Raw genomic sequence first — 24,047 nt, forward strand, 5'->3', positions numbered from 1 at the left:
CCCTGAAGAAGTCCGCGAGGATGAAACGCGTTGGCTATGGTCTGTTTTAACATGTTTGAAAGAAAATTTCTGAATAAAGGATCAAAAGAAAAAAACCAACTCTGCTGAAAGTCCATGTTTTTTTATGGAAGATAATCTGTCGACAATTACTTATGTCATAACAAATGTTTAATACTTGTTGCATTTTGGGTGCTGGACCATTGGATTGTGTTATGGTTATTTGAAGCGTGGAGCTTCAGGAGATTTAGAGGTTTTGGATCTCCGGTCACTAGCACCATACCTTTATATAATTCTACTAGGGATAGGTGCGGTTGTGCTTTGCCCCAAACCCTCTCTTTTGCTTAAATAAATACCTTATTAGATGTTGTTCAATTCTCACAAGTTTAGAAGGGTCGAAACGTCGACGCTCACTTAAGAAGCGTTTGTCCATCTTGACCATCACAGTCACAAGGAATATATATTAGGTCATCGTGAGACATCACTGTGTTACGCTCTATCTTTATGTTATTGTTTGTGATGTAAATAATTTATGTATGTATTGTAATTTATGAATGTTGATGTAGTTTTCATATTTCTTTAATTATGGTCAAATCACTGACTGTATATGCCCTGTGTTTTTGAAATTTTGCACATGAAATGTTTTGTTTCTGGAAAAACACATGATTTTTTGAACATATAAAACTGGAGTTTTCTGCCAATAACACGATTAGTTCGTATTTTTTCAATGATATATGTGTTTAGGTGAAAAATATTCTTTTTTTGTGAACATTCAATGTAATCTCACGGTCAAGGGGATAAAAATACATTAATACACATGGGCATTAGAGGATGTAAACTGTGTAATCTGTTTTACAGTTGCATCGGCCTCTTATGCTCTTGGTGGATGACGTCAAGGGTGATGTATATCCAATCACATTCCTGCCATGTTGGGACTCTTTGCACCAGCCACATTTCTTAAAACCAGAGCTTTGATCAAGCCAAGAGGCTTCCTACTCTCAGGGCTTCCGTGGACCAAGTCTTCCCTCATTGCTCTAGCTCTTCTGAACGCGACGCCTGGCCTGCGCGGTGCCACTTTGCCTAATACAGGATCATTCCTGATTAAATCCGAATGCTTCCGAATTATGGAGCGTACTGCCGCTTCTTGTCTATTATAGGTTTGACAGAATTAGTTTCTATTTAAATGATCCCCTTTTACAAATTGCTGTGCACACGAACTAATGATAATCATGTTTGTTTAATAAACTCATCACAAGGAGTCCTGTGTATTACACTAAATTGTTTGAAATAAATGGATGGATGTATTTTCTGCTGAAAGAGTATGTAATTGAATAGATAGTAATAAAGTAGACTAGGTTTATGCTGAATACTGCCAGGATGGTGGAAGGTTAAGACTAAATGAATATCAAGAAAAGAATGATTAGTGAAAGCATACCTCAGGGCATTGATTAAGTAATTGACTCTGAGTAGATTCTATGATTGCATCCCCAGAAGGAAGTCTTAATGCAGAGAGTTATTTATTTTTTACAGAGGCATGACATCTCCTGTAGACACTCAACAAATAATGTCAAAGCCAAAGGTTAAAATGCTCTGCGGTTCTTCTCCTCCACACACAACGCCCAGAACGATTAAATACTATGTACATACTGTATGTTTTGCCAGTTAAACAAATGTGGCTCAGTACTTGAAGTAAGTGTACCAAAAACAGTGCATATAAACATGAACTCCTGCCTTGCCGCGGTCATATTCCACACTACTTACCATAGTAGGGCTTGACCAATGTGGTGCATCTCTGCTTCACATGTCACAAGGGCTTTACAGAGACAAACAACTGGCCCCACACTCACAAGGCCCATATAATTCGAGTTTGACTCGCTGCAGTCATTTGATCCTCTAGGTTCTGACTAAATGCCTCCGTTTATACGTTTCGCACATGATAGAGCCGCGTGCTGTAAACTATTTATGCACATCTGCCCAGAGTGATGTTCTATTTATTAACGTCGCTGAAGGGGGATGGGAGCATTGTGGCTCACGCCAGGATCTGCCTTTCGTGAATCATGAATGTACCTCTGTTTTTTGTTTCTATCATTCTTATCTTGCTTTTTCTGTCTTCCCATCTGCCCTAGGAAGGCTCAGAACACTGTGGCTCTTTTAGAACCCGACTCTCCAAGACACAACATCTTATCTGTGACTAATTCTTCGAGTGTTACTAGCTGACCTCTGAGATAAGGACTAAGGCCAGACTTATCGTGGTGTAGTGTTGCCCTTGCGTCACACAAGGTAATGCAAGGGCAACACAACACTGACATCAGATTTGCCAAGCAACGCAAGCAGCCTTGCGTGGCCTTGCACTGCATGGTAAATCTGGAGGAATTCGAAAGGTTAAGTGTGCGCACTATCAAAGTTGAACCTGGTTGTATAGTTGTGCCGTGCTACAGGGCATCACTCACCGAACTGGAGTGTGAGAAATTGCCAAATATTGCAACCGTTCAAACTCACCGTCCGCTGTTACATTTCTCTAAATAATTCGGGGCAGATTTATGTTGCCTGGCGCATCTCTGCAAATCAGCAGGGATGCGCCAGGAAAGATGCGACACGCAAGTTTACCCTTGCGCCACCCATGATGCGCCGCATTTACAATGCGGCGCATCATGGCGCAGGAATAAACAGATGCGTGTCGCATCTGGGGCGTAAAGTTGGCGCAGTGCTGGAATAGTGTTGCGTGCGACACGCAACTCCAACTTGCCCTATCTGTAACGTGGTGCGTCAAGCCTTACGCCTGCTTCAAGCAGGCGCAGGGTTTTGACGTATCAGCGTTGGAAAAGTGACTCCGTGAAATCTTGTAGATTTCACTGAGTCACTTTTCAGTGGCGTTCCTGCAACAGAACGCCCCCCCTGCGTAGAAACGCCCACATGAATCCTGACGCAGGTTTCATGTGGCGCAGGGCTTTACACCGTGACGCATCTCCATAGATGCGTCACGATGTAAATAGGGCGCAACGTGGTGCAGGCTTTACGCCGCCGCTGCATCACAAAAGTGACGCAACGGCAGCGTAAAAGTGGCGCAAGTCCAACATAAATCTGCCCCTTCCTATTTTGAAGCTTTATTGTTTTCCTCATAGACATTTCCTCACCGTCACCCTCTTTTTATGCTCATTAAAACAACTCACGCACATCATAAAACCGCCCACTCTCTCACGTGGAGTATCACAACACACAGAAACACCGCGAGAGATCGAACCACTGATGGAGAACGCTCGCGTCTTTTCACTTTCCGCTATCGGTAAGCACAAATTAAGAAGACAACCCTATTCTATTTTTTCTACACTTGCATGCTTTTCGCATGAAGAAAGACAGCACCAGCACCACGAGTGAGCAGTATCTTCGTTTTTCACCTTCTATTTCCTTAACTGGCACAGTGTTACCGCGTTCATGTGACTCGGGTTTACTCGGTAAAAAACTTCTTGGATTCCGCTCACACTAATTCTTCACCGTCCACACCATTAATCATATTACCGCCTAGTACAAGTAATCTCTAACTCGGTTCACGGCGTTCAATACACGGCACCTTCAAAACAGCTCACACATCTCGTTTTAAACCACTTATAAAGGTTAACATCATGGGCCATCATTATCGGTTGAAGGTTTACTACTACTTTTTGTACTCCCCTCATGTATATACACATAGCATTCACTAAGATTTATACATTATCGTTTAGAGAATATCCCCATTGCATTGGGATCGCCTAAAGTTGGGATCGCCTAAAGTTGTTTATTAACTGAAATGCATGCTGGGAATTGAAGTTTATGAAGATTACGTTTTATATCTACACGAATTGTGATGCAACAAGTTCATTAAAATCTTCATTTTAAAAGACCAAAAAGTCTTTTCATTATAACGCTCTTGTTTATCAGAGAAACCTTTGAATAAGGACTTCACAACCAGTGCCCGGGGGACATACCCTACGTGCATGGGGATGCACCTTATCTGGAGGAATGCAAGGCAATACGTATTGCTGCCTTGCACCTCTCTGACCCGGGAAGGCGCTCCATAATTGGAGCATGTGTGTTTCTATGTATCCACCCTTAGATTTTGGCGCGTTCACAGATTTACCATTAGTGTTAGAGCTGGTAATGCCTCGAAATGCTGCGCCTTCCCATGGGAGGGGTAAATGGGTGAAATATCTTTATTACTCCTCATTTTTTCCGTGTTTTGCATTCTGCAGCACACAGAGAAAAAGGGAAAAGCCTCAGGTGCCCCTTCCTGCACAAAAACAATACTGCCTGTGATGCAGGCACCCTTGCACCGTGGTGCAAGAGTCCCTGTGTTGGAGCAAGGCAGCACATTTGCCCCAGCGCAAGGAAAGGACAGAAATGCGCCATATAATGTTAAATATGGCTCGTTCCTGGACACTACCTTTCACGCAGCATAGCACAGCAAGATGTCTTGCAACGTTGCAATGCTTGAAACTTTGATAAATTTGGGTCTACATGAGGAGTACAGCAAGAGAAGGTCACACCTACTCATAAGAAGAGCCCCATAAGTTCTACCAGAGCTGTTGTTCTTTTGCACCTCTGGTGTTGCCGGGGTGTTTGGGGTTGCAGGGTTTAAGCCACTGAGGAGGGGCGTGTAATTTTCTGTCAGGCCCTGCTGCAACCAGAGTACTGACATGCTACAAGAGTTAGAAAAGAATGGGAATCTTTACCATTCTTATTCCCGCACCTACCCTTGACCGGAAATGGGCCCTGTGTGCCACTCTCAGTGACTCTTCCTCTGGGTCCAGGTGCTATTTGTTGGCGCAAGACACATTCAATTTTTACATACAGACCCAATTTGCTTTGCCTTGTGGTGCTAAAGCCTGCAGGCGGTATAATGTTAAATATGGCTCCTTCCTGGACACTACCTTTCACGCAGCATAGCACAGAAAGATGTCTTGCAACGTTGCAATGCTTGAAACTTTGATACATGTGGGTCTACATGAGGAGTACAGCAAGAGAAGGTCACACCTACTCATAAGAAGAGCCCCATAAGTTCTACCAGAGCTGTTGTTCTTTTGCACCTCTGGTGTTGCCGGGGTGTTGGGGGTTGCAGGGTTTAAGCCACTGAGGAGGGGCGTGTAATTTTCTGTCAGGCCCTGCTGCAACCAGAGTACTGACATGCTACAAGAGTTAGAAAAGAATGGGAATCTTTACCATTCTTATTCCCGCACCTACTCTTGACCGGAAATGGGCCCTGTGTGCCACTCTCAGTGACTCTTCCTCTGGGTCCAGGTGCTATGTGCTGACGCAAGACACATTCAATTTTTACATACAGACCCAATTTGCTTTGCCTTGTGGTGCTAAAGCCTGCAGGCGGAGAGTACCAGTGGTGGCCAGCACGGATCGGGGGTAGGGACGAGGGTGGTGGGTCAGGGTGTGTAAAAAAAAAAAAAGATAAAACGTTCCTGATTGCAGAGTCTCTCCTTTGTCATCTCATCCGGCCAGAAGAGAAAGCACCAGGCTCCCCTTAGCCAATCACAACTCTGCAGCGTGGTGATTGGTCTGAGGGCCGTGGTTCGGTCCTCAGACAGGCAGTAGGAGCCTGGGTAGGTTCTCCACCCAGGCTGTAATTCAGCCTGGGCGGAGAACGTGCAAAGTGCGCATGACTGTTTGGCTGGCCTGAGGTGGCCGGCCAAACATTCATGCGCACTTGGAGTGGGCAAACCTTTCCTCCTCCTGCTCCTGGGTGGGCAGCCCAGCTTCACCCCACCCGCAAAGCTTCCGCAGCAGGAAAACATAAAATGATAACATCAAGTTACTGTCATTTTATGTTTCCTTTATTACACTGTTGCAAAGCAGTGGGGCGACGCTCCTCCGCCTTAGCGGAGCAGCCAACAGCTCACTTCACAGGCAGGCACTAATTAATCCCTTTTGTCTGGCTTTGATGTCCTATTGGGAGTGGTTACGGCTAAAATGGAGCATCACAACAGGAATTGTGCTTCCAATTCAGCAGAAAAGATACACTCAGTTGTCACTTCACTAAATTCCAAGAGATAAAGTGAGATTGAAAAGTGTTTTTCACTCAAGCCCTCTGAATATAAAAAAAATGCGTGTTTTGAAAAAACATATCTGGCATGTCTGTGTGTGTAATTGCACTAATAACAATGTATATAATCCAGAAAGAAAAGTGAATGTTTTCAATCCTTATAAATCATTTTCTTTATATAGCGCGTCATACTGCACGTCTGCCATTTGCAAGCACTGCAAATACCAGATGTTACCATTACCCACTCATGATACTCAATTCACAAACCTTCCAGAGAAAAGCTGACTTGGCCTTGCAGTGATTCAGAGTCATACCGGCCAATCGCCACTTTATTTTTTGCAGTTTTATATAGCGCAAACTCGACCCGAGGGCTTTACATGAGCACCAGTTACGGTACACAAGGATACATTCATATTTTGGTAGGCACAGGGAGATTAAATGATTCACTCAGAATCACAGGATGTTGAGCCGATGTCAGAACTCGAACCTGGTTCCCCAATTCCAAAGTGGGCAGTTTTGGTCGTTATGCCACATCCTCTCCCCTTCATTGCAGCAGCGCCTGTATGGGTCATGGAGTTGTCCCTGTAAGAGTGCGCTATCTCTACATTTATCTCTGGTAATCCTAGCCCGTCTTATCAACCAGCAAGAATTTAATATGATGCCTTGCAAAGTTAGTCGATTTTATTTGTATGGTACACAACTCACTCTATTCGATGTGATTGTAACATACGACCTGAAAGTTAAAAAGGATCTCTGCAGGAGAAGCATTAACCTGCTGCGCTACCTTACACAAAAATAGAAATTTGGGGCCATATGTAGGTAAATTACATTTACCGATTCTTAAATACCGAATTTTACCGATTCGGTATTTATGAATCGGTAAATGTAATGTAGGTAAAATATTACCGAATCGGTAAGTGTCGGTAATTTAGCCTGGAGGCCCATAGGAATGAATGGGAAGCCAGTTGCCATTACCGAATCGGTAAATACCGAATCGGTAATGGGGGAGGCATCACCATGGCTGGCAGGGTGTCACATTGACACCCTGTTGCACCCCTGATTCGTGCATGTGTGCAGATGTGGCACACATACATGCCCTAAGGGCATGTATGTCTGCCACATTGCACACTTCAAAGTGCACAAAAATGCTTTTTTACAGCTAATCGTCATTTACCACCAACTTTTAGTTGGTGGTAAATAACGAATCCCCACACCAACCACACACTCCCCCTACATATCATTTCAGGATTCGGTATTTACTGAATCGGTAAAATTACCTATTCGGTAAATTACCGAATCCTGAAATGTGCCCCCTACATACCAAAAGCCTAAATACCGGTCGGTAACGGGATATTTACCGAAAATCGTCCGTTACCGACCGGTATTAGGCTTCCTACATATGGCCCTTGGTGTCTACTGATTGCAAGTAATTTACTGTAACAGACACATCAACCATGTCAGCTATTTAATGATTTAAACCTAATTCCAGACACATCTCTTCAGCAAGTTCCTTAACTGCCTGAGTAAGCTTATCCGAAACCTACACACTGCAATATAGATTTATTCAGCAGGCTCCTGGGGCCCCTAAGTTATATTGAAATTGATTCTCTTTGTAACCAATTATGTAAAACAGAATAGCTTTTTAACATTTTTGTCCATACTGACATTTTGAGGTTGTAGTTTGTACAAATTATTGCACAGAATAGTTATCTTTGTACAGCTCCTACAACTCTGCCCCTCATTACCTGCCCCAGGGACATCTTAAGGCTTTTGGGGGCACAGGGCCAAACATATTTTGGGGGGCCCTGTTCGGAACAGCTTTAAATGTATGATACATTTTTCATGCCCTCTCTGGCCAGGTCACTGACTGCACAGGCAGTACACCTAATATTCAGGGACAGTGATCAGGGCCGGACTGGGAACCAAAACCGGCCCTGGCAAAGTGCTCGGCCCGGCTTGGGGGTGCCGCAGAGCTCTTTGCCAGGGTCGGGTTTCGGCCGATTTTGTTACAGGGCCGATTGGCCCTGTAACAATAACGGCCCCCAGGGGCCCAAAACCGGCCCCCACCCGTGCAGCGCACCGGGGGATTGCCCGGTGCCCGCTACGGCCAGTCCGGCCCTGACAGTGATATTTTCAATATTGTAACACAGCAGCTCACTGAAATTACTGCAAATAATCTCTGTGACACCCTCCCATTTCTCACCTGTGAGGTCCTGTTTAGATCTAAAAGAAACTTTTTTAATGGGTGTTTCATGAAACACAAACACAACATTTCTCTGCAAAATGTCTTTAATACACTCTCGCATATAATCCAAACTACAAATAAATGAAAGGAAAACTGTATTTAAAACAATCTGTTTAAGATGTATTCAAGGTCATCAGGGCGAGACTCTCTGCAGAGCAGAGGTGGCTCTATCAAGGGACCCCTGGAAGACTGGGGCCCTGGGCCAGAGCCCACTTTGCCCAGGCCATACAATGTATCTGACCTGCCCCTTTCTGCCCAGTTTGAGACTTCCTGGAGTAACTTTTGCCAATTCCAGCACTGTCTGTCAAGTTTCCATGGCAACCTGTCATAGCACCAGCTCTCAGCATTAATCATTGGGCCTGTACAGTTGCAACATTCCATCTGTGTCCCCAGTGCAAGGTGACAGCCACTCTTCAGGCCATTATGGACACCGTTTACAGTCCAGGATTTTCAACTGCATTCTGGGTGTTGGAGTCTTGTTTTGCTCAATTGGCCTAATTAGGCTAACACACCTGAAATTAATTATTTATAGGGTAAATTCCAGGACAGGAGATAATGACCTTAATAAGCAGGAGTGAGTTGGTCTCCCCACACCTGTGTGATGTTTCACACCTCTGTAGAGCGCATTTGTAATTTTTGTCATAGGATCTCACCCCACAGCTTCCTGATGAAAGGGGGACTTTCCCAATCCTTTTCCGATACCGCATCACACATTTCGAAGTCAAATCAGCATCTCTGCTTTGCACAAGACCTGCACTTCTTCTAAGTATAATCAGGGCACCAATATAGCCTTAGAGTCCGCTGTAGCGGGCTCTACCAGCCTGCTCCAGCGTTCGGCGAGGGCCTTTAACAAGGGAGCAGGCCTTTATTGGCCGGTAGAGCCCGCTACGGAGGGCTCTAAGGCTATTAGATCATTCCGCCCCTACAGCGTAGAATGTTCTAATTTGTCAAACAAAGCCCTCACGGAGCCCGAGGGATTTGAAATCCCCTTGGGCTTCACAAGGCCTTTTGTTTACCGCAACTGCTGTGAACAAACATTGGAATATTGGAGCTCAGGACTCCTACCGGCCATTAGAAGCCCGAAGCACTCCACTGTTTTCAATGGGGCTTCCAGCATACCAATGTTCTAATATTTGACTCACTCACATTATTAAGTTGCCATCTTCATTCCTTAAAAGGATCCTAAATCAATGCCCCTAGAAACATTTCCGCTCATTGTCAGTGCGGCATAGGTATGTTCATAGTACTTATGCACCCTAGCTGCACAGCGTGATAACGTCAGAACAGTGTTATCTTAAGGAATTTTGGAGTCCCGGGCAAGACATAATTTGGGGGGCCCTATTGGGAACAACTTTGAATTGTATTACTTATTTTCTTTCAATCAAAGCCCACAAGATGCCGAGCAAACTTTCAGAAATCAGGTCCCTCAAAAGCAGTTAAAATATGCCTTGCATGTCTAAGGATGAAAATGCTTAATGTTTAATAATTTTAAAACAAAAAAGAGTTTATAGATGACCACAAGAAATTAGCTTTGCTCGTGGCTCCTACAATTCATTAAGATGACCCTCGGTAAAGTGTTAGGGGTAAAGGCAGGCAACGAGAAGAAGGGTCGACATACAGAAATAGACAGGAGGTGAGACAGAGAGAAAGTTCATTTTCCAAGAAGGGCTCATAGCAGGTTGGGCCCCTGGGCAACTGCCCTCTTTGCTCTCCTCATTCCATAAAAATGTTCTGCATCAGAATAATACATAAAGGTTGCATAAATAAAACTGAGGGATGTCTGCAATCGCTCCCTACCGAATCCTTGGGCCATGCTGGGGCCTTACCTGTCTAATAAAGCATAGCACTGCCGACAGCAGGCAGCAGGGCACAATACCACATTCCATAAGATACCATCACAGAGGGCTGCATAGCAATGTATAGCATACCAATAAAAATAACATTACTATAGCACAGCATACCATACAATCACACAGCAGACAAAACTTGAAATAACATCTAACATAGCACAGCATAGCATGGCATAACGCAGTGCAGCAGGACAGGGTAACATACTAAATATAATATAAAGTACATATCAAACAGAATATAGTATATAACACATGACACAACAGAAAATGTAGCTTGGTTGCTTAATGCACCCGCTGCACAGGCCAGAGGCTTCGGTTCTGGCAGAATCTGCAGGTCATAGGATCCACTTCTGGAAAGCCCTACTCACTCTTTCTTCACCCTTTTGGTGCTGTAAACAGGAGCACAATTGGATTTGGTAAGTATGTAAAGTGCTCTGAAACCTCACGACTGTGGTGAAAAGCCCTATTCATAAATGAATGTCCATATTGTATCCGAACGTTTGATGCATGGCTGGAAGCTTTAATAAATGCCTATGTAAGAGTAAAATAAAGAAACCCTGCTCTTGCTTGTCCTCACATTTGTGTGGCCCATCTTGACAGTGCAACTGTCGCCAGACAATTATGTGAGCATTATTAGGGAGGGGGTTTGGCTTTGCCCCTTTGTTGGAAGCCACAAGTACATGTTTCATTGGGGAGGAGTTGTGTGCTTACACATAAAAAGTGCTTGCCCTTCACACAGTTGTGGTTATTTTGTTTTCTATCCAGCTGCCTGAGCTTGAATTTTTAGGGGCACATACATGACACTGTAGTGTTACTAAAGTGTCTTACATAACTCGGTAATTTATGGTGTTTTACACTGACAGCAGAACAGATGAGAAGGATGTTTAAGTCTGGCTTGACATTGTAACTGTCACCTGACCTTGTAACCGACATATAATATTCTACAGTTCTTTGCTTCCACACAAACACATAATTCCTATGCTATTTGCTTGTAATGCTTCATATTACTGTACAAAATTCCCTTAAATCCAGACCTATTGGCATTGCCAATGAGTGTTGATTTCTAGTTTCTCTAGTTTGAACAACAATAGGGGCCAGATCTATCAACACTTTATGCTGGTGCAGTGTCACCAAAAGTGACACTGGTGCAAAATGTTGATTTGGTACTTACTTTCCAGCACAAAACTTGTTTAACTTTAGAAATTAGCCTTATAGTATGTGCTGCTTTGCCTATTGGGGTGTCTCATGAGTGGAACGTGAGTGCTCCAATGTAACAACCCAAGGGTTTTGATGCAAAGCTGGGTCTGCTAACATTTGTAGACAGAAAAAAGGCAGACCAAAAAAAATACTTGCATACAATTGGCGAAAAGCTGTTCTTCTTTGTATGTGTTCTGTACTGAACAGCACATATGCAAGGTTGGAAAAGTTGCAAACTATGTCTAAGCATAGTTTTTGTACTGGAAGGGTACCTTGCCATTAGGAAACCTGTGCTAGATTACATGCACACACCTGTGCACTATGGTGCAATGGTGTGTGCGTGATGCAAGTCACCCTTAAGTGCACCAGCGCTTTGGGAGAGAGACGCAGTATCATGTCTGAGTCAGGGGCATACCTAGCATTGGTGGAGCAGGTGCAGAGAAGCCTTGTGGGGCCCACTGAACCCAGGTACTCCTATATTTTAGTTAACCCCAGGCAGCGCACTCTGCTCTGCCAGTGAAGTTTGCGGAGGCTTACCAACTCCACGCTTCGCTCGTAGAGCGAAGTGGAGGCAAACCTCCGACTCCATGGCGGAGCAGAGTACGTCCCTCAGTCCCTGCACCACCGGGCCCAAAAAAAAGGGTAAAAAAACCACTTACCTGCTCTCTCGCGTCTGCGGGCCTCCCTCCTCCTCACCGTGGTGTCTCCTGGTTGCTGTCGTCCTCCTCATTGCCAGTCGTAACCCCCTACGTTTTACATCTTGTGTGATGCGCAGTCCACGCAAGATGTAAAAAGTAGGGGGTTGCGACCGGCAACGAGGAAGGAGGACAGCGGCAACAAGGAGACACCATGGCAAGGAAGAGGGTGGCCCGCAGATGTGAGAGAGAAGGTAAGTGTTTTTTTTTTACCCTTTTTCAAAAAGAATTGGTGGGACTGAAGTGGAGCGGAGTTCCACAGAGTTTTTTTTTTAACTCTGTGGAACTCCGCGGAGTGCCACTCCGCATAGTCTGCCCAGGCTTAATTTTAGTGTCCCAACAGCAGCCAAAGGGGAAACTTTGCTTGCTTGCACTAGGGCCCTCAAGATCCTTGCTGTGCTATTGATCGTAGTAGATACGGTGCTGTTCTCCTCTCACCAGGGCCGAACTGGCCGTAGCGGGCACCAGGCATTTCCCTGGTTATCTGCCAAGGTGGGGGCCGGTTGTGGGCCCCTGGGGACCGTTTTTGGGCCCGCAATTTCGGCCCCATGTAACAAAATAGGCCGAAACCGGCCCTCACAAACAGCTCGGCCGCACTCCCCTTTTCCCTCCGGGGGGGGGGGGGGGGGGAGGGGCGGCTGAGCAGTTTGCAGGGCCAGTTTCGGTTCCCAGTCCGGCCCTGCCTCTCACCCTTTCAGGCAATGCAGCTCAGTGACTTTGGCTGCTGTGCTGCGCTGCATGACTTCTAAGTAAATTTGCCCCCTTCACAGGAAAACCTTACTACCTCTGGAAACATATACAACTATGTAATCTAACAAGTGCTCTGTTCTTATTTGTGGACAATCATAAAAACACCACAAAATTCCACAGAATCAATCAACAGAAAAGTAAACTCCATAAAATACACATATAAAGAATTGACAATAGAAACGAAAGTATGTTACGTCATGTGCACAGCATTTGTGTAGCCTCCTACTGCTCTCGACAGTCAGAAACTGCCTCTCACCGTTACTCGCTGACTGGTGTCACAGTTGACAGATATGATTGTGTCTGGTCTTTGTAACTAAGGGCTTCTTCATGAGAGCCCTGTGTCACTTTTGCACCATGTAAAGTGGTACATGTGTGACACAGGGCTCACATAAAGATTTATTAAGTCAGGCAAAGGCACCCTGTGTGGCTTTGAGTGGCCTCATAAAGCATGATTAAGGCGACGCAGGTCAATCTGCCCCGGGAGGTGCTCCATGAGCGTTGAGGTGGGTTTTTTCTTGCAAAACTCATGGAATTTGATGCTGCCCCCAGATTGACAAAGTAATGTAAACCTGGGAAAGCGTCAAATCCTTACGCCTCCCGAGGTGAGGCTTAATGAGGAGAAATATGTTAATTGCTCCTTGTTTTTTCCTCACTATGTGTGCTGCAATCTGCAGAACACACAGAAAGAGGAAAACACCTTGTAGCATTGCTTTTGTGCAGGAGGGTGCCCCTTCCTGCACAAAAACAATCCTGCATGCAACGGAGGAAACCTTGCACCATGGTGTAAGGGTGCCTATGTTGGCGCTAGGCTGCCGAATCAGCACCAGCACAGGCAGAAAGCACAGGACTGCACCGTATTGCTTAAATATGGTGGATTCCTGCCCTTTCACTTTGGCCTAGGGCAGCGCAGCCGAGGTCAAAAGGCCATCAATTAGACCCTAAGGGGAATATTTACAATAAAATGTCGTACTGCTATGTCACTCCAAAATTGGTAACTCCGTGCTCTGATATTTTTTAAACACAGGGATGCGCCATGTTGCAAGTGTGCCTGCATTACAGGGGCGATTGTTTATGTGCAGGAAGGGACAACTTCCTGCACATAAACAATCTGTAAGGGCGAGTTTGTCTTTCTACATGTGCTGAAGAATGCAGCGCACATAGAGAGAGCAAAAAACTAGGAGAATTATGAATTTCTCCTTATAAGACCATCCTAACACAGGTTTTACCTGGCAGTAGTTTTTGGCATTGTCCGGCCTTGTAAATCTGGGGAGTGTCAAAATCAATGGGTGTTGCGGTGGAATGCCCACTGCAACACCCAATGCACGCCTCTTTCATGCTAAGTGAAGTGTGAAAAGGGGCCTTATTTACAAGGCAACGTTAAATGGCTACTTTGTAATTAAGGAGAAGGGGATATCACCACCAGAACGTTACTTTTTGTGACTCTAGGTGACGTTCTGGGGTGATATTCCCTTGTAAATATGCCCCGAAGTTTCTTCTGCGTTGCGGTGGTTCCTATTGGTTTGGTTGAGGCTGGTCTGAGGTTAAATTTGTCTGTACAATTTCGTGTATATACCCACTGGCAGTGCAAAACACTGGCTCTTAAAATACAGCATTATTAGCAGCTCGGCGGTTAGCATTTTCTTGCCCTTTGAAGGGTAAATGGCTAAGTCCACCCACCCCTACCAGAACCAGTCTCCGTTCCGGACATCTCCCGCACGCGCATTATCCCACTGAGCATCTTACATAAAGGAAGTCACAGGACAATCAGGGGAGAAGACACCTGGACATCATTTACATAGTTTACAATACAAAAGCATTTATTTAGCGCACACCGCAATTTGAAGTGCATCTGGGCGCCCCAAACGTTAGGAGGGAGAGGTGAACAAGTGAGCCGGCAGCGACAGGGTTGGACTGGGCGACCAGCAGGACGAACGCATTTGTCCGCAGGGGACACTTGTTCCACTGCGCTCTCTTGCCAGTTCTGGCTCGGAACAGGATGGCAATGGCATTGGACGCTGTGCCATGATGCGCCTCGAGGCAAGTATTACGGATGCGGCACTGGGAGAGTCGCATAGGAACAGCCACCCCTAGCCGCGGACCCTCCAATCACTCACTCACCTCTTCGAATGGTGCAGTGTATTCTCTGCCAAAGTCAAAGACGAGGGTACTTCGTTCTCTGTGGTTTCAAACTTGGAGGTCGGCGGGTGGGGGCAAACGTCTCTGTCCGTACTTTTGGGATACTTCCCCGCTGTGCGTGGCCGCGGAGCCTGCCACACCTGGGCGTGGCGCACCGTCACACGCCTACGTCACCGTTAAATTGAGAAACCGTAGCCCGCACCTTCCCTCCTCGCCGCCGCTGTTACTCTTTCTTCCGCCGTGTCTTATTTGGTTTGCTTCATGTTGGCTCACGCCTCGCATTCTTGAGGGCTGCGTAGACTGATGTCAGAGGCTCGACTTCCTGGGGCGGCTCACGCTCTGGCAAGGGGGCACTCAGTCAGTGATGTTTGGGCAGTGCGTTACGGTGAACTGATTCACGTCCAGGCGCTTCCCGCGGAGGAAGTGGTTGTAGAAGGGCAGAGATTCTAGCGTTCACGGAGAGGTTACGGAAGCACGTGCCGCACACACCTGGCATCAGTATTACATTTGTGTTTGTTCCGCGACCTTGGGGAGGAGAGTGGCGCCTCTCTCATGGGCGCTGTTGAAATATTGTGGTGTGTGCCACAAAGCATTGCACCACTGCATGCGTCATTTGTGTGCACGTCCGAAGTCCGTGTGAACGGGTTAAATGTGAGGTAGGAATGTGCAGGCAATACCAAGGGCGGCGAGGTTCACTGGTTTGTGGGCGTATCTCCTCTGCCACCCTCCCACCCCCGCCAAAAAAAGAATCTCAGGTGTTAATGCCCGTTACTCACTGGTAATATTCATTAACCCGAGTCCTGATCTTCCCGTCCCATTCTTTAACAGTGAGCAGCTAGTCTGCGCCACAGAAACCTATTACCTAGCCGAGCTTTTCTCACTTCCCCCAACATGGCGCCACCATCAGGTGACAATAAAGGGGGAAGTGCATCATAGAAACATCCTGAGAATACCAAAGGAAAAACCCAGAAAGAAAACAATCACCCAAAAAACCCAAAACCAGGGAGGGAGGGAAGGGCTCAGGAATGGGACGGGAAGACTGGGACTCGGAGTACTGAATATTACCGGTGAGTAACTGGGTATTACATCCTAGTCCTGTCTTCCCGTCCCATTCCTTAACAGTTAGCCCATACCCAAGCACACGGTGATTGTTGTAAGAAAACATATCAGAAAATGCGAGAAAACAGGTCCATCAAATCAACAGAAAGCAGTACAAATCATAAACCATGTACAGCAGACAAAACAGGAGAGTCAAAGGCAGCCGAGGCCGCCATCCCCAACTGAAGACGATAATGGGAAACAATTGTAAGGGGAAAAGCCCACGCGGCAGCAGCACAAACGTCTCCCAAGGAGGCCCCCTGAACTTGGCCCAGGAGGAGGAGATGTCCCTGGGCGACCCACCCCGAACAGAAGAGGGGAGGGCACAGGGGCAGAACCGCAGGCCGAAACCACAGCACCCATGACTCAACGAGTCAAGGTGGACAAGGAAGGATGAAGACCCCGCCCAGAGAGGCCGCTGGTGACAAAGAAGGAATCAACCATACGGAAACCAGAGGTGCAAACCAAGGAGATGTGGAGAGCCCACAGCACATCCAAAGAATGGAGGACCAACTCCCATGTAGAGGCAGGATCCGGAAAAGGAACAGGGAGAACAATACCCCCCTGACAGTGGAAAGATGACAACACTTAGGGCAGAAAAAACCGACCGGGACAGAGAATGACCTTGGCAGCGCAAAAGTGCAAAAAGGGGGGCGAAGCCAGCAAAGCCCCAATCTCACCAACCCCCCGCCAAGAAGTAATGGCCACCAGGAAAAGAACCATAGTAGAAAGGAACTGAAGGGCCACTGAGGCCAAAGGCTCGAAAGGGGGTCCCATCAAGGCCCGGAGAACCAGGGGAAGATCCCAGGCCGGCACAGGAGAGGGAGAGACAGGATGCTGAAGCAAAAAGCGCCGCAAAAGGCGAGCCTCTAACTGTGAGACAGAGGACACAGAGGAACCACGAAAGGCAAGAACTGCAGCCCACCGTGCATGCAGGGAAGAGACAGCGAGCCCCAAGACGAACCCATCCCGCAAGAAGTCCAACACCCTCACAGCCTCACAGGAGGAAGAAGAGAGACCCTACCCAAGACACCAGGAGGAGAAGTTCACCCAATGACGGTCAAAGGACTCCAAGGTGGAAGGGCACCGAGACAACCGGAGGCACTGGTCAACCTCAACCGAGCAACCCCGACCCAACAAACTCAACCACTCAAGTGCCAAACCCCCAGCCGGAGGCGGCGCAGGGAGGCAACCCTGAGAAGAGGAGCCCGCAGAGGGAAGGGACACAGGGGAAACCCCCAATGGGGCACACAGGCAAGGGCAGAAGCAGGGGAAACCAATACCGACGAGACCACTCCGGCACAACCAGAAGAACGTCCTCCCGGTCCAACCGAATCGTCTGGAGGACCCGCGGAATCAAAGCAAATGGAGGGAAGGCAAATAGGAGCCCCAGCGACCACGGAACAGAGAAAGGGTCGATCGCCCACGCCAACCGGGAGGGAACAAGGCTGCAAAACCAAGGAAGAAGGGCAGAATCCTCTGAGGCAAAAAGAACCAGCCCAGGAAGGCGGATCCGGAAGACAATCCAGATCCAACAGATCTGGGGACAGACACATAGTCACCGAGGAGGAGAACACCCTGCACAACGAGGCCGCAGGCCCCATCTCCCACCCCAGAAGATAGACCGCCGTCAGAGACAAGAGATTCTGCGTAGCCCAAAGCCCGATCATCCTGGAGAGGAGAAACAGAGACCGACACATGCCCCCTTGACGATCGACATAAGCCCGAACAACCTGGTCGACGGCCTGCACTGAGACAGCACGGCCCAGAAGGAGAGGAGCAAACCACTGAAGAACCAACCATACCGCCCTCAACTCCTTCCAGGTCGAGGACTGGAGAGATTCGAAACGGGACCACTGACCCTGAGTCTAGGAGGCCCCCATCACAGCACCCCAACCCACAGCACTGGCACCCGCTAATAACACAACCACATCCTGAGGAGGAAGAAGAATGAACCCCCGGGAAAGAGAATGAGGGGACAACCACCATTGAAGATCCACCCGAATCCCATGAGAGACGGGAACCAGGGCCACGCAGTCCAGGGAGGCAGGATCCCAGTGCGACAGGACATGAAGCAAGAGGGCATACAAATGCAGCCTGGCCCAAGGAAGCAGATGCAAAAAGGATGCCACACCCCGACTTCTCAACCAGAGTCGGGCGGACACCCGGGACCGGGACAGAACCCTAGAAAGGTGACGAAACAAAGTCAACTGGTGCTCCGGGGAGAGGAACACCATCCCGAGATCCATGCGGAAGAGAGCCCCCAGGAACTTTAGGGTCTGGGAGGGCACCAGGGAGGATTCCCCGGGGATCGAGGAGGAACCCAAAGGACCCCAGAAGAGGACAAACCCGGTCCACATCCGACAGAGCCTGTCGAATCCCCAGGTCCGAAGCATCCCTCCTGGAGACCATAAAGAGGACCGAACAACAACCCTCGCCCCAATCCACAGGAGGAATCCCCACGAAGGCCGCCTACACCAACAGAAGGCGCACACCTTCCAGCAAGGCCTCCCGTCCCAGAGGAAGATGGGGCAGGGGAGTCATAAGGAAGACCGGAGGGGAGGAGAGGAGAATTCGAGCCGACAATCCTCCGACATTGGCGGAATCGCCCAGGCATCCGGAACCAACAACCACTGGAGCAGGAAAGATCAAAGGCGACGCCCAACCGCCAAAGGCAGACAGACATTGTGAAGAGGAAGAAACAGTGGTAGCAACACCGGCAGGGGCCCTGGGCATGGCACCTCCAGGGTCCCCCCCCCCCCGGCCACGACCCCTGCCACGAAAGGGCTGTGAAGCACCCTGAGCAAAAGGCACAAAGGAAGCCAAGACCACGACCCCGAGAAGGAGGGTGGACCGGAGCCACAAGCTCGCGGTACCCCACCGACTGTCTGACCATCTCAACAAGCCGAGGCCCGAACACTTCGGAACCCACAAAGGGCAACTTAAGCAGGACCGACTTCTGAGAAGACGCAGTCCTCCAGAAACGCATCCAGATATGACACCTCGCAGAAACGAAGCACCAGAAGCAGCCGTAGCGGCACCCAACCTGTCAAAGGAAAGATCCGACAAGTATCGCACCTACAACACCATGAGGGCCAAGAGAGAGGAGGCACCCCCCCTCCTGCGAAAGAAGAAACAGGGCCAGAAAATCCCCGAGGAGGGACTGGACCATGCAAGTGACAGAAAAACTGGAAGCAGCAGAGAAACGCTACACCGCCACTACAACACGCTTACCCACAGCGTCCACAGTAAGTGTGTCATCCGACAGGACCAAACCTGGAGAGGTAAGAACAGCCAACAAATTGTCAGCCTTGGCGGCCTGTGAAAACGCAGCAGCAAAACCCACCAAAGGAGAATGCTCAGACAAGAAGCGAGGGAAGGCGGATACATCCACCACCAGCCACACAAGATCCAGGACCCTGCGCACAGCACCATGCAAGGGGAAGGACACAGGAGTCGGCTGGTGAAATTGCGTAAAGAAGTCATCCTCCAGGACATCCGATAGCGGAGGAGTGAATCCCAAATATCCCGTACATTGCGAACAAATCAGAGAGCTCCGCACCCTGAGCAAAGCGCCCCCGGACACATTCCGCCTCATCAGGACCCATCCCGGCATCAGGAGCGACCTGCGGATCTACAGACCCACGAGGCACCCTGGCAGGAGGTTCAGCAGCCACCCCGAGCCTGGAAGGCAGCAGCCACCGCCCCATCGATCAACAGGCGAAGGGCAGCCAAAGGAGATGGGGACGAAGAGGCACCTGAGTCTATGACAGCCACAGGAAACACATTGGGATCAGACCAGAACATGCACACACATGATGAAAAGGACCCCTGTCAAACAAATTAAGTCCCGAGGTCCTGAGCGCACACGGGACCAGAAAAAGGGGTGGGCGTTAGAAACAGCAGCCGGCCGCCCCAAATGTGCCCCAGGGAAACCGGAACAACGCGGACCACACGCGCTGCAGCAAACCACCGCCGCAACCCCCACCCGCTAAAGCAGGGCGCAGCGGGATCGGCAAGAAGAAGAACGGCCGCTAAGGCAGGCCGCGGAGACAACCCCCATCAGGTGAGTGCACCCAGCAGAAGCGGCCGCTAGAGAGGACCGCGAACCATACAGGCACAGCAGGCAGCACAAGCGGAGGGTCCAGGGCAATACCAGCAAGAAAAAGGCAGCCGCTAAAGCAGGCTGACCAAAACATAAAAATAAATAATGGAACACTTACCCACAGCTCAGCGAGGCACGAAGGAAACCGCAAACGCAGGAAAAAAAGTACAGGATGTTTCTATGACGCACTTCCCCCTTTATTGTCACCTGATGGTGGCGCCATGTTGGGGGAAGTGCGAAAAGCTCGGCTAGGTAATAGGTTTCTGTGGAGCAGACTAGCTGTTCACTGTTAAGGAATGGGACTGGAAGACAGGACGAGGAGGTAATTAGGGTGTGCAAAAGGTATGTAATTTCCTTTCTGTAATTACGCGGAATGTCAGAAAAATTACGTGGAATTATAGAAAATTTTGTGCAAAAGTAGTCAACTGCTGAAAACAGCTGCTTGCATTCTGTTTATTCACATTGTTACCTTGCGATCAAATCTTTACACAAACATGGTGTAATGGGCCAGTGTAGCAAATGATCAAAAACCTTTAAGTGGGGTTCGATGGAGGTGGATGAGATGGTAGTCTGGGGCATTTTTGGGAACATGTGGGTCAATAGTGCACTGTGATGCAATGCTTTTTCTACATGGATACATTGTGTACATTTTTATACAAAAATGAAGGTATCTAATGAAAACAATTACATGTTGGTATGTTTTTCACCATATTCCACAATTAAAAGAACTAAATTAGAGTTATTTTAAATATTTGTAAACTTTCAAGAGAAGCTCAATTTTACATTAGTGCCTTTCACTTGCCTCATTCTCTCATCCGCCATAGGTCCCGATCACGAGAGGCAAATTTGTGTTAGCAAATGAGATCTCTCGGAAGCCACATAATTCAAACTTAGTAGTGGTTACTGGTCTGCAGGGGGCCCCCTTTAGCACTGGCCCCTGGCCTGGGAGATCCTGACTGGGTCCTGAGCGTGGTATGCCCCCTCCATGTACTTTGCAGGGAGGTCCCCTCAAGTTTCGTTACGCCACTGAAACTCAGATATGCATGACCAGCAAATGAACAGTGGTTTGTTGAAAGTTGTTCTTAGGTGTGACCTTCCACTGCATTTGAACAAGCAGCTAATGCTGTGGTAAAGAGGAAAATGAGTGAAAGAGCTCATTGTTTTCTCTCATATTTCCAAACTGCCTCTAAGCCTGGGGGAGCTCAGCACCTATCACTCTCTTAGTTCCAGCACCCCTGCTTTGTTCCATAGCATACGTGGCTACTGATTTCAAACATTGTCAACAATGGAAAACGTGGGAGGAGCTACCATTTTTTATTTCACAGGTTTTATTAAGTTTTCAACAAAAGGAGGCAGAAGGCAAAGTTTAAATATAAGTAAAAGAAAAACATATTTTCTGCATTGACAGTATAAATAAGTGTGACACAAAGTAATTACATAATTAGCATAGTACAGGTCCCACAGTATGATATCTGAAACATTGTAATCTCAGCCAAGCGCTATTGGGGGGACCAAATAGAACAGGATATAGGAGATAATAGGAAAAAGGGGATAATAAGGAAAGTTTGCTAAGGGAACATAGGTAGACCATGCATACACGCTTGTAATGAGTTCTGAGTTCAAGCAAGTGAAGGCAAAGTCACACTCACAAACTCTAATAGCAATTTTAATGAGTGAAAAATAAAACTGTAGAAAAAGAAACTTGTTAATTTAACGTAGAGCAGCAGAAGAGGATCCGAAGAGAAACAGTTTTAATTAGAATGAATGCAAAGCATAAAAGCCTACAGAACTGCAATGCAGGTACAAAACCTTGAAGTTGTCCTAGGTCAGGCGTGAGTATCTCACCCAGCCTTGTTTGATGTTTTCCTTTAAGGAAAGAGTAAAACAAGGACTGGATCAGTAACTCAAGCCTGACATGGAAGGACATGAGGTAGCTGTACATGGCACAGATGTGTTATTCTATTTGAGTGGGCAGTGTGCCATGGTGACCTTGGTGGTCTTGCCACGGTGCCAGGCATGATAGTGCCACAACTGTACATCATATTGGACAGCTGTTAGGGTGGGGGTCTTATTTAGAATTTGGCATAGAGGATACTCCGCAGTGCTTGATTTGAGTCAGTGGTTTCCGGTGCTCGGCACTGGCACTTAATTGTAAACACCTGGACTTATGACAGTCTGCCACATGGTGGCGTTCTCTGTCTAATTTAGAGATGAACAGAACTACAGTTGTTTATTCCTTCAATATACAGTAAATAACTAATATATGCCACCCAAGCCATTCTTATAGCTTTGGGAGCCTGGAAAAGTCTGAAATGTCATCCTTGTAGGAGCGTGATGATTAATAGTTATGTTACTTCTGTCATTGGCAGTGCTGGCAGGGACAAAGGGCGGTGCCAGCTGCAGTGGCCTCTTGACGAGGGCCCTTGGACATTATTTGTTTCACAACTGAAGCACTGATACTCCGTCACAAGTGTGGCAGTTGTCCAATCTAGCATATTACAAGTGTATCATACCCTCTGGGGCTTGCAATATGGCAGACGGGATGGCTGTCATGTTTTGACAGAGTATCTCACCTGCCAAATTCTAAATAAGGCCGCAAATGTCTGACTTTTTGCCAGATAACAAACCTTTTGTCCTCATCATATATAGCTGTAGTGGGGAGCTAGTGACTTTGTTCCAAGTCTTGCTTCAGACTGCTCTTGTTACCTTTTATTACCCTTCCATTCTGCTTTCATCGTATGAAATGCTGGGTACAGTTGTAGACACCAAAACAGTCTTCAGGATTACAACGGGCGGAAAGGTAGCAGAGTAGATGGGTATGGTGTTCCTTCTATCCCCTCACCCTGTGCCCCATCACCTTATACCCAGACCTCTCAAGTTTCCCACCTCCAGGCACGACTGACTTATCCAGCCCAAGTTCTTATTGTTGCATACTGGGATTTGTAGTCTTGAATTATGGGACTCCAGGAAAAGACAAGGCTGGATTGGCCTTACCTGGCATCAAGCATTTTCCCGGGAGGCTGGAGGCCATTGTTTTGACAGCCTACATTGGCCGGTAGTCGAAGCAGACCTGGGAAGCCAGCAGTTGCTTCCAGCGGCGGGTCCTCTGCTATGGCAGAGGAGCGTCCCCCCCGCCAGCACTTTAAAAAATGTAAAAATAAAATGAAAATAAAGCTGGTTAGAAACCTGTTTTATTATCGTCTTATTTAGCTTGTGCCGGAGCTTGGGGCGGGGCTAGAGTTATGATAGGCTGGAGGGGGAGTGGTGGGCTTTACCAACACTGCACATGGGGTTTTTGGCCCGCCGTCGCAGGCCGGCCAAAAACCACATGCGCAGTGACCCCTCTCCAACCCCAGCTGCATGCATTGCTGGGGCTGGAGAGAGCAGGCACAGACTCCCAGTGTGTCCTGGAGCGCACATCTTCGGTGCTCAGGACTGGCCACAGGGAAGGCTAGGAGCCTGTGCCTGCCTGCAGCGGCGGAGAGGAGCAGAAGAGCACGACGCAAGCTGAAGGGCAGCTGGTAGGTTTTATTTTTTTGTCTTCATTGTCCCCTGATCCACCCCTCCCCGCCTCTTTTGAAAAAAATGTTTTTGTCTCCGTTGTCCCTAGTTCCACCCCCTTCCCAGCCCCCCGCCTCTTTTCCCTAATACGAGCCACTCCTGGCTGCTTCAACATAAAAGTGTGCCATAGGAGAGGCAGCATCAGAAGGCAGCTCAGCTCAGACAATTATGGAAACTTGGGGGCATATCAGCAACAACCGGCGATAATTATCGCTAAGCGCACTTAGCGCTAGGATAATTATCGCCGGCTATCGCTGGTTGATATCGCCGATATAGCGTGCTATCAGCAACGCTTATCTCGATTGCGATAAATAAACCAGCGATAGTTGAAAAAAGGTGCGATTATCGCTGGAAATCCAGCGATAAATGCACAGGGACAGGGGTTACC

At 47.8% G+C, this 24,047-nt stretch overlaps 1 protein-coding gene across 1 annotated transcript in view; it reads right to left on the reverse strand.

The window, feature by feature from the left end:
* Nucleotides 1-15,527, reverse strand: part of KIAA0040 (KIAA0040 ortholog) — a 153,272-nt gene extending 137,745 nt beyond the window's left edge. The window contains exon 1 of the mRNA XM_085601596.1: nucleotides 14,878-15,527. The gene's annotated coding sequence lies outside the window, so the exon portion shown is untranslated. The remainder of the gene's footprint in view (nucleotides 1-14,877) is intronic.
* Nucleotides 15,528-24,047: the final 8,520 nt, after the last annotated feature.

The sequence above is a fragment of the Triturus cristatus genome, chromosome 4_2, assembly GCF_964204655.1.
Source record: "Triturus cristatus chromosome 4_2, aTriCri1.1, whole genome shotgun sequence".
NCBI classification, from domain to species: Eukaryota; Metazoa; Chordata; class Amphibia; order Caudata; family Salamandridae; genus Triturus; species Triturus cristatus.